This window comes from Calidris pugnax, unplaced genomic scaffold (genome assembly GCF_001431845.1).
Source record: "Calidris pugnax isolate Ruff unplaced genomic scaffold, ASM143184v1 scaffold177, whole genome shotgun sequence".
Classification (NCBI taxonomy): Eukaryota; Metazoa; Chordata; class Aves; order Charadriiformes; family Scolopacidae; genus Calidris; species Calidris pugnax.
Genome location: NW_015090909.1, coordinates 573,936 through 585,697, shown reverse-complemented (window position 1 = coordinate 585,697; position 11,762 = coordinate 573,936).

Genomic DNA, 11,762 nt, shown 5'->3' with positions numbered 1-11,762 from the left:
TACAGTTTCATGAAAGTAGTTGCTCATTTTCTGTTATAATATCCTAGTCTGTACTGCTGGTTCTGTTACCCTGCCATTCTGGTTTCACAAAGCTATAGTATAGTTTCTTGGGAAAACTCTCGAAGCATTGGCAGATTTTCACTGTGGCATTTCAGCCTTTTTGGTTTAGTCTGTACAGCTGTATTTTTTCTTCCTCATGATTTGTTGTTCAGTGTAGTAAAAATATTCTTTTGCAGATAGATCTTAAGAGTATCCTTTGGGTCAGGATGAACTTTATCAGCTAAAGATTTCAACTGTCTTCATCTGCTTCTTTTAGTATGCAGATAGCTATTGGTAGTTATTTTTTGTTGAGGTCCATTGAAATGTCAAAGGTGTGTAAAACATTCCCTTATGACTTGTTCTATATAAGTTCACCATAAACAGTCAGAAAAAATTGAAAATTGATTTGGTGCTTATTCTTTGCTTGAATGTGATACTTGACTATTGTACTGCTTAGTTAAGCCACTTATAAACAGAGAGTAATAGCACCCGTGATGATTTAATTAGACAGTTAAATTTACCTGCACTTGTCATTACTTGTCAATTCATTGCAAAACTAATGCTATCAAAGAGGCCATAGAAGTAAAAGTTGAGATTTCCAGTGTCGCCAATGCATCAAATGAAGCATTAGTAGCACTGTGGGTATGAGTAATATGAAATGAAGATTTACCATTTTAAAAAAGTTTTACTAGAAGACTGTCCTAAAAGGAAGAAGACCTTTTGTAACTGAGGAAGGATTTGAAGATGACAGGTAAGAGTGGAGAGAGCCCACACATTACATGATTTATATCCTTAGGGTATTACATTTTGCCAGAGAGATGAAAGGGGAGTTTAATTATGGAAACCAGGCAGTAGGCAGAATAGTATTAACTGCTGGTCATTTTAGAAAAGGAAAAAAAAAGTGCTTACTAAAAGAACTGTATACTTTTGCAAAACAGGAACTTCTGACTACTGGCAAGGATGAAAATTTGGCACACATGTTATGTTTTTCTGAGGTAGGTTTTCTTCTCAGGATTTTCTGGTATGTGCTGTTAGAAAAACAGGGCACGTGTGTTCACATTCAGCACCTTATTTAGAAGATGTTGTTTCTAAATCCTGCCCTTTGGACTGTGTTTGGCATTGTTTTACCATGAGGTTCACAGATATAATGAATGTATTTTTGCAGACTTTTCAGTGAGTAGACTCCAGCCTGGTAAATACCCCTCAATTCTGCCAGAATAGTCAGGGGCAGAGAATTGCACCCGAGGATTGTTTGGAGTTTTTCATAATGTAGAGCCTGAGAATTAGTTTGTATCTTTTACTGAATTTTTTTTTTGTGTGTTAATGTAGGATATATTATGTTTTCTGTATTTTATTTCTTTATGCTGACCCAGCAACACATAGAAAGAAAGGTAGCAAAGATCCAATGAGTAGTTCCTTGAAAATGTGGAAAGTTGCTGAAAAACAGGAAAATGTCTTTTCAAAAGAAGTGACAAAGTTCGTAGTTCAATGACAACAGCAAAGATTTAATAAATATTAGTTTCTTAGCATAAACTGCAGAAGACAGAAAATTGCAGCTGACTGATGACATATTTTGATGCTAAATTTAAAATAGAAAGTAGGTATCTTTGTCCTGTCATCTTTCTGATTTTTTCAAAGCGAAGTAATCTTTTATTTTTTAAAAGGATTAACATTTTTCTCATCATCATCAAAACAGCAAGGTGAAGTAAGAGGCAGAACTTTGGATTTAATACAAGACTGGAACAAACAATCCTGCTGGAACAAAACCCCACCAAATGCCACTTTGTATATTGTGGCCCAGTGGAAACTGGACTGCTTTGGCTATGCCTGAGCAAATAATGCAACTATGACAGGAGATGGAAATGCATGGTAAGAATGATTTAAGTTACACAGAATTGCATAAAACAATTATAGACTAATTCCCATTGCGTGAGAAAGACTAAAAGGATGATACTAACATCCATATACATTAAAAGTTAATTACAGCACAGTTCAGCAAGGAGCATCAGGGTGTGCAGAAGTAAAAAAAAAGAGTGGTTCACAAAAAGCAATGGAACTGATCCCTTCCTTTCAGTAAGACACATGTTTGTTTACCTGTTGAACCAGAGTCTTAATGTAGTGAGTACAAAGTGCTGAAATGCCACAAACAAAACGTGTAAATTTCAGTAGAATGAATTAAGGGATGGCATAAAAATCTTTTAAGGGATAGCTTTCTTGTCATCTGTAAATAAAGATCAGCCTATTTTTGCATATAGTGGGTCTTTAGTTTGTCAGCATCTTGATTGCTATAGTCAGAATATAATTGCTACACAGTGAACTTTGCAATTATCTACTTTGTTCATTTGGGTATTTTAAGAAGGAAAGCTGATATGAAAACCAATCATGATTTCCCTAGATAATGGACATTTTTATGCCAGGTTTTTTTTTTTTTTTTTCCTACTAGTTTGACAGAGTGCATTGTTAATATAAAGAAAGTTCCAAAACTGCATAAAAATCTCCATGATCTGTCAGGCATTTACTCAAATGTAAAATAACACTCATTTGGAACTCCCACTCTGCTGAACCATGACTTTATAAATTATCCCATAAAGCTGGTAGTTGCTCATTTATCTGTCTTCCTAGCTAAAGACAGGTAATGGACTCTTACATATGCAAGCAGTGAGAAAAGCTCTTTATTTGTGGATAAAACAGGGGATTTGTTTTGACTGTATTCAGCGAAAGCTATTATCAGGATCTACTCGCTTTTTGATCATTGAAATGGTAGTTCTTACCTTTAGATATTCCAAATTTATATTGGACTTCTCTAGTCACTTTTAGAATGATTTTCAGCTAACTCTTGTTTTTCCCTTTGCCATTGTTAACAAGAGTAATATGCAAATTAAGAATTTAAAATATGTTTCACAGAGTTTGTATTGTTGTTTAAGTCATAGTTGGAATTTATGCCATATGTGCAAAAGAAAGCAAAGATTATTTAAGGCATGATGTTGTATTTTTTCTGTGTAATGTTTTTCTTCCCACAGGTGATTCATGTACCACACTCTGTCATTTAATAACTCCATGGATGCACGAAAGAAACCCTCAGAGAATAGTGAGTTAGGATCATAGGTGGTATATGCAGGGGTATATGGGGGTTCGTATATCTGTGTGTATATGGGCACCAGAAATTTATCAATTCCACTTTGCAGAAAAGAGGGAGAAGTACTAGACATTTCTTGAAACAGTTAAACTTTTTGTATGTAAATAACTTTGTACCAAAGAGTCTGAGTATAGAATTCAGCTCCAGGTATAATGCATGTACATTTACATCATTCAGATGTCTTTTCTTAGGCTGCATTATTTAATGTAATCCAGCCATTTTGTCAGAAGAACCATTGTAGGTCTGTCTTAACACCTTCCATTTGAAAATTCTTGGTGCTGACTAAATTGGTAAACTTCATGGTTTTGGCAAATATTTGTATTGATAAATAATGCTTATCTGTGCATTTGAATTATGAAGACACCCCAAAGGTCAAGCCAAACTTTGTGAGATTCACTTGGCTCCTTCCTAAACTGGAAAAGAAATTTTGCTTAAAAATGAGCTTGAACTTGTTGAAGTGGATGAACCTGGGCTGGTTTTGAAGTCATGGTGTTGATGACTCCCAAGAAAGTGAACTCATTCAGGAATACAATAGCTTTAGTTTGTTTACTTGATTTCAGTACTGTCAGAAATGGTGGTATCTCTGAGTGCAGTTCTTTTACAAAAGTGCTAAGGGAGTTTTACAAGCATATTATTATTCATCATAGAATAAAAGAAATAATTGCAGAACCTTCACCTCTTTCAGGTCAGCATAGAGACAGGAGTGCCCAGGAATTTAACTTGTTGCTTTTCATGCTGTGTGACTATGGATAAAGAGAGAATCTTGATCTGCAGAGCACCCTCATCAGCACTACATCAATTCTCAAATACCCATTCTGTACTTTGGGGAATGTCTGGAGACACTCAGCATTCTTTATTTTCTTTCAGGAAGGGGAAAAATGGAAGAATTTACTTTCAAATATTTTCCCAGAATATCTGAAGATGGCTGCCTGAAGTGTGCATCGCAGGAAGGATGACAAGCCTGTCCTAGTAAAAGATGTGCTGGATTTTTATATGTTAGTTCTCTTGGCTTTTACCTTATTAGAACTCCTTATGAACATTGCTGAACATGAATTTGCCTTGTAAAGGTCATTTTAATCAGAAGGGAGTCTCTTCCTGTAAGTACTATTTACCTATTTATTTTATAACTATAATGATCTAAAATTATTTTACCTAAGAGAGTGGATGTTTATCAGATTAGAAGGACAATGGCATGACAACACAGCCAACAGACCATGATATTTTTCTCTTTGTTTAGGGAATAGCTTCAGTTTAGCTTCAAGTTACTATTTTTACTTGTGGACAGAAACTGCTATATTGTTAATCTGGTGGCTGTGTGCAATATTCATCAATTAGTCCCATTTCATAGTATGTTGAGATGGTGGTGCAGAGAAGAGGGCCAAATGTTCACAGCGCTGTTAGTGCAGAGGATGCTTTCACAACTGACACATCAACAATCCCTTGTGTGAAGCACTGCTGTATTCCTGGGGAGAGTCAAGTAAGGAGACCTAAGGGCCTAGATAGATTAGGCCCTTTCTCTTAGTACAGAGGGATTTATAGCTCACGTTCAGGTCAAACCTCACGGAATCCCTTAGCATTAGACCCTTCTAGTCAATGGGTTCAGAGAATTATCATTACAGAAATGAGAGTCCATTTTCAACTTGATTTCTAGTGGATTCAGATGGGAGCTAGATGGCTAATAGCTTTATGTGCTGTTTATACAGATCCAAGTGGGAAATGTGATAAGCTGTTCCTAAATAAATTATATACTTAGCTTTGTGTCCCACAGAGCAATTTAGCTGCTGGTTACTAAAGGTTCCAGTTCCAACTAATTAGCTACACAGGTCTAATCCTGAACAATTTGGTGAACCTTTTGACTTCAATATAGAAAAGAAATTAATCTGTGTTGGACTAAAAAATTCTGAATTACCTGCACCCTTAGATCCACTTAACACTGAGTTTAGCAACACATTCAGTAAGACTTTAAACCCAAGGCTACCATGCTGAGGTTTACGTTTGGATTGGGATTTCCACATTCTAATTTCAGACACAGAACTTTGACACAGGTATAGTGCCAAATTTTTAAAAGAGCTAATGTTTTCAGGATCTTGTATGAATGATGATTATGTTCACAAACTACAAGTGGTTTAGTTTTGGTCTCCATATGAAAACTCCCACCCTGTTTGTATTCTGCAGTAGTTAAGCAATGACCTAATAACGTGAGAGTTCCCACACTTACACACAGATACGAGGAAATTTGCCATATTAAACTGCAGCTGAGAACCATAAGATTTCTGTAAAATAAAGGGTTGATGAGGCTTTTTTACTGTCCTGGGATAGGAGTAGGGTAGAAATGAGCTAATTTTAACTAGGGATTTTTTCAGGAGTTACTCTGTACCCAGTGTACAAAAGAACACCAACTCTCTACAGATCGTATCTGATGTCTGTATGGAAACTATTTACTTGGGCTACAGGGATGAGGTGCCACGTTTGGGAACTCTGTGTTGAGCTGTACTAATGAGGCTATGACAGTTTATATCTTACAGCTTTACCTGCCCTGATGCAGAAACAGAAAGGGTGCTTCTGGCTGCAGTTCCTTCCCTCACCTGGTTGTGACAGCTCTGCCTGAACATGAGGAGAAACGCTGGTAGCGTTTGATTTCCAGAACACTACTCCCTATTTTCTCAGAAGAAAAGACAACAGGCTGGATGATTCATTCAACAGGTTAGGTCTGACATAAGGCTTATATTAATTTATTGTGTTAATTTTACCTTATCTTTCACAAGCATTACTGTAAATGATCCTTAATGTCCTGAAATGCAGGTTTCCTTCAAGAGAGTAATCTAGTATCTCCATATATACAACAGCATTACAGCAATTTTTGTGTTGCCTTTGCGATACCTGTTTTAATTTCCCAATTCCTAGCTAGCCCCTGGACCACAGCCCAATTTCTTTCTCAGTGGCATCCCTCTAGAAAGGGCATTTTCATGCTGGAAAAGGTTTCCTTAGTAAATATCATACTGAAAACAACAAAACTATATGTTTACCTCACAACAAAATAAAGGCTGTCATAAGATTCTTTATAAATTGCTTGCTAGTTCAAAATTAGCCACAAGAATATTTATTTTATTTGATATTTTCAAGAATTTATTTTTCTCCAGCCTTGTATAGTAATAACTGTTGTTGCACCCTGCCAAGGTTGGTTAATTCTGTGTGTTTATTCAAGCTGTGAACATTTTTTTCTGTGTTAACTTTGTGCTTAATACACCCCTGAGATCATACAACAATATCTCTGAAATAAAGAGGTTTAATGAACTTTTATGAGTACATAATTTATTTAGGAACAGTTTGTTTTATAATCTTTCCCTTGTGGATCAGTACACGTGGCATGTAAAACTTCTAGGCAACTAGAACCCATGTGAATCTCATCTTGAAGCCACTAGGAGTAAGGTTGAATAGAGTCTCAATTTTGTCAACATGGTTCTCCTTGTTAGAATTGCTTACATTTTCTCTGATACACACGACCATCAACATTGGTTAAAAACCCCCATGCCGTCTTCCAGGACTCGTGTTTGCATGCATGTGGAAAAGAGTGGAATCAAAACTTTTTCCTTGTATCTGAATGCTCTGATATACTTCTGGTACATATCATGAACTTGAATCTGTCAGAAATGGTCTCCTCTTAAAACATGGAGCAATTTTCTGTATCCTTATCATGGCAGGAGGAAAATGATCCTTTAGTGCAATGGTGGCATGAAAGCATTCCCTGGCACACACCTCTAAAGGGCAAAAGAAAATGACTGTGTTCCTTTCCCTGTTGACCTACTTAGTGGGAAGAGTGTGAAGTCCCATTGCTGCTTCTCTCTTCACCAGTTTCATCTGGTGTCTGTCCTGGTTCTTCTGTATTTGTCAGGTGACAAGACGATGCCAGAGCAGGCTATACTGATTTTGACCTAAAGTTTCCCCTGGAGGCTATATATGATTGCTATCAAATTATGAACCAGGACAGTTACCTGTGAAACATGTAACTCCTGTAGTTATAGGCCAGAATCTTTAGTAGGAATTGTCCAGTAAATTTAGGTTTCCCGTCTAACAGAAATGTAATAATAAGTGTAAGTGGAGCCCTCTGGGTAAGATTTGGAGCTTTACAGATACAATGGTGTATCCACTGTTTTTAGTTTGATCCTGCAGTTCCTTCGTGCACGTCTTCCATTCATAAATAATTTCATAAATAAGAGGTACAAAATTATATTTGATAGAACATAAGCAACATCTATCTACTATAAGCCCTGAGTTTGTGGAAATACATCTTTTTAGGTTAAAAAAAAAGAGTATGTGAGGTATGTTTGATGCCATATTTGAACAGCTAAAATTCCTTTCTTTACATGCTGCTTCATGCTACTGCGTGTTCCTGGAGCAGGAGATACTTGAACTTCTAGTTAATAAGTCTTCATGATTTTAACAGTAATAGTTTTGAGCTGTTGTCCTACAGATGTTCCTTTCCGGTTGTTCTGCAAGTCCTAGTTAACTTAATAGTGTGAAGCTACATTAATTATTAGCCCACAACCTAATTTTCCTCCAGAGTATTCCTGATAAAATCCCAGTGAGAAATTAGCCTGCCATGCCCTCATAATGTTATCTGATCTAGACAAATATATATGCAAGCCAGAATTTAGCACCTTATGTTTCCAGGTTTTACAATTATTGCATTTACTGTTAGAATAGTTTGAAAATGACATATTCAGAATAATAGACAGATTCTTGAATACATAAATGGAGCAAATCCAGCGACACAGTAATTTAAGCAATTCTGTGAATCTAACTCATGTCCTTCATGAGCTGATTACAATAACAGTATCCAAACTGGAAATCCACACTATTCACTGGCTACTTAGCAGATCCATAAGAGGAGGCATTGCCTCATCCAAGTTCCTCCATTCTAAATAAAACCAAATTGCTAGGGGTAAAAAAAAAAGGGCAGGAAATTATCCTTATTATACTGGAAAAGGGAGATCAGCATTTAGAGTAATGTGGCCATGGGTATCTTAGAAATCTGGAATGAGACCATGAATATAAGTAAGATTTCTCCATTCTCAAGCAATTCCTTATTTAGAGGCTTTCTCTCCATACTATCTGCTCCTTCTCCCCCCCCACCCCCCCCAGCTCTTGTTGATTTCAAGAATATCTCTGATATAAGTCTGCCCAGAATGAAAAGTCAAGTCCAAAAATAAACCATACACAGTATTTTTATCCTAGTTTCTGAGTAGGTCCATACTCCGGTACAAGAACTTAATGTCCAAATAGAAGTATCATCAGTGTTCTTACTGCTATTCATCCTGAACTGAGTGGTGAATGCTAGTGGTTTTTGCATACTTTCCTAAGGAGGTATAAAAGGCCTGCTGTTCTCTGGAGCGTCAACTTCCTTGGGTAACCCTGTTGCAGTACGAGTAATGAACAGATGTGCTATTCATATATGTTGTGTATAAGAACAAACTGAGAATAGGCTCTATTTTATTCTGCTAAGTACCTCGGTAAATAGTGGCAATCATATTCAAAAGAACAGTACTCAAGCCAGATTTTTTGACAGGGGTGTCTTACTGAGCCTGGTTAGTAAAATATGAATAAAATATGAACTCCCTAAAGCGATATAAAGCCTGGGAGAGAGAACCTAGTTGTTGAGACAAGAATTCATTGCTACTTTGGTACCTAAGGATCTCCAGTACTGTAATCAACTAAGAACAGGAGGGGGAAAAAAAACAAAACAAAGAGGCAATATACATTCTGAACCATGTTGCATCTCATCTGAAATGATATACTAAGCACAGTTTTTTGACTTGATTATTCTGAGTGCCCACTGCTGCAACATTTTACTTGTTTCGAAAGGGGTTCCTCATCTTACGGGAAGTTGGCTAAGTTGGCTAACAGAAGTAATAGTGAAGCAAGCATAGGAAGGAGCAGAAGAGTAAAAAGAGAAGACTGAAAGAGAAATAGAATAATTCATAGTCTAGAAATGCAATAAGAACTGCGCCGTAGTGCAGTCTTATTTGCTGCCCAGAACTCTTGATTACAACAGGGAGATTAGTGTTGGACTGAGGCCAGACTCTGCCAGTGTGAATTGCAGCAATTGAAGGGTAGCATAAATTAATATTGGGCATAGCAACATAAATTAGGCTATTTAAATCTCATGTTCTCCTTGCATGAATATGTGTTAAATTGTTGTGTATTTTTTCTGGCACTGTGTATATAGATAAGCAATAACGATGCATATTTCTCCCCTAGATCATGGTAAAACAGAACAAATGTGTGTAAAGCTTTTACAGAACCTTTGCTATGCTACAATATTCTTAATACAGTACTATTGAAGATAATGACATGTATGCATTCTCTCTTTGTTCTACCAATAATAGTATCCCTTATGAATACGAAGGAGCAGAGGGAATGTAATATCTTTTAAATAAAAATTGCTCTTTGAATACTATGAAAATACAAAACTGAATGAAATGAGTCACAGTATTCATCTGTAAATACTGAAAGCTTATTTTTTGCTTTTAAACCAGTTAAAAATTGGATCAAATAAGACCTCTGAGTTAGATTGAATTGCATGTAGTTACGTGATCCCTATCACATTAGAATGGATTTTAAAAAAGTACAAAAAAGCTGTTCAGCTTCTTCCATTATCAGTCTTGTGTGTATCCCCTCATACATCACAGTTTATCTTTACTCAAGAATATGCTTTACCTATTAAAAATGAAAATAATAATAATGATCAAAAAGACATAGCAAAGTGATTGGTCTGTTTCAACTTGTCTTTATACTGTATCCCCTCATACATCACAGTTTATCTTTACTCAAGAATATGCTTTACCTATTAAAAATGAAAATAATAATAATGATCAAAAAGACATAGCAAAGTGATTGGTCTGTTTCAACTTGTCTTTCTTTATATTCAGATATCCACTGAATTTTTTGGTTTAGCGGTTGCGTGAGATGATGACCAGAAAATGCATCTGAAACCTTGGAAGAAAGGTAAAAGTGAGATAAGCAATTCTTTTTTGGTCCTAAGCCCTTGAAACATCTCAAAAAGGGATAAAAAAAAAAGTGTTCAGGTCCTACTGATAAAAGCAACACAGCACTTCATAGAGAATCAAGTGACTGAATTCTGGAAAATGCCCCTAGAATTAAGTTTTGCTGAAGTAGGAATAAGTCTAGGTGTTTCTAATAATTTAAAAAGCATACTTATGATATCTCTTGTATTTTTTTTACAGCATCATACATGTCACTGTGACAAAATTAGGGTAGTGGTTTGATCACTGTCTTTGGTATGTTCTTGTGTCAAATTGCAGAAGAATGTGGGTTTTGGTATCGGAAGTGAATTTGTAGAATGTTTTTAAATTCCATCCAGGAGCATCAGAATTTTGGACTGCTCTTCTGATGACACCACTTTGTATTTTAATCGAATGTGGGGTGACAATAGGAATTTCTGTATGTCTTTCACTTTATATTGACTATAGAACTTGAAGGATTGTGACTGTTAAAAAATGGGTTAGATATAGCTGCCATTTATGTATTTCACAGTACTTTTGGCGAGATCTTTATGAACTGATTTGATGCCTGACATTCAGTATGTTTATTTGGTTGATCCTTCGTTCTCCTTTTTGTAGTCATATCTCACCTACTGGAACGAATGGGATTAAGAGTTTGAGCAGTGCCTGATGCAGGCAGCAGAGACAGAGAGGTAACACGGATAATCTGGGTTGTGCTGCTGGGGATCTGAAGGGAAATAGTAGTCAGGCTCTCAGTTAATGCTGGACTGTGGAGAAAGAGTTGACCTAAGCGATGAAAAAAATGCCTAACCCACTTGCTGCATGTCTTGAATTTGCCTCCGGTTGCAAACACCTTGAGATGAATTTTCTGGGGTGAGTGCTGCTCTTGATTTATCCTCGCCGTGATCCTATCTACAGGGCTCTAACGCACCAAAACCATTCTTTTCCAAGCAGGAGCGCCCACACTTAGTTTTATTGAGACGTTAGAATTGTAGCTGTGATGTCAAATATAGCCAAGCTGCATTTTCACGGTGCTCACCTACAGAGGGTGGAATCAGTCACAGTTTGGATTTTCCAGGCGCAGAAGGAGTAGCCAGGTCATACAGTTTGTGTGACAGCGGGGCAGGGGGAGCAATGATTTGAGATTTCTGGCAGAGGTGTTAAAACTCTAGCAAATCCACAGTGGTACCCTGTTTGGGAACTAGGACTTATTTTTCCGTTTAGGTACAGAACTAGGAGTAAAAGTTAATTTGGGTTTGTTTGCCAGGCTGCTGCAGCTGGCCTGGGTGTGTTGGGGAGGAGCAGAGGGAACTGTTTTCTGGTTTGCTTGTGCCGTTGGAGGGAAACTTGAGCCACGCTTAGGTATGAAATTCCTTCATCCACATCAACCTCTTTTTCTTCCTTAAAAGAAACAGAAAAAAAAATATAAAACAAAACAAACGAAAAAAACCTAGAAGCCAGGGCTTGTCACCGATTTTAGCCAGACTGTGCCTTACCCAGTAGCGCAATACTCATTTCGGCGGTGAAGCGGCGGGGGGCGGCGGGAGCGGCGGCGGGGCGCAGTG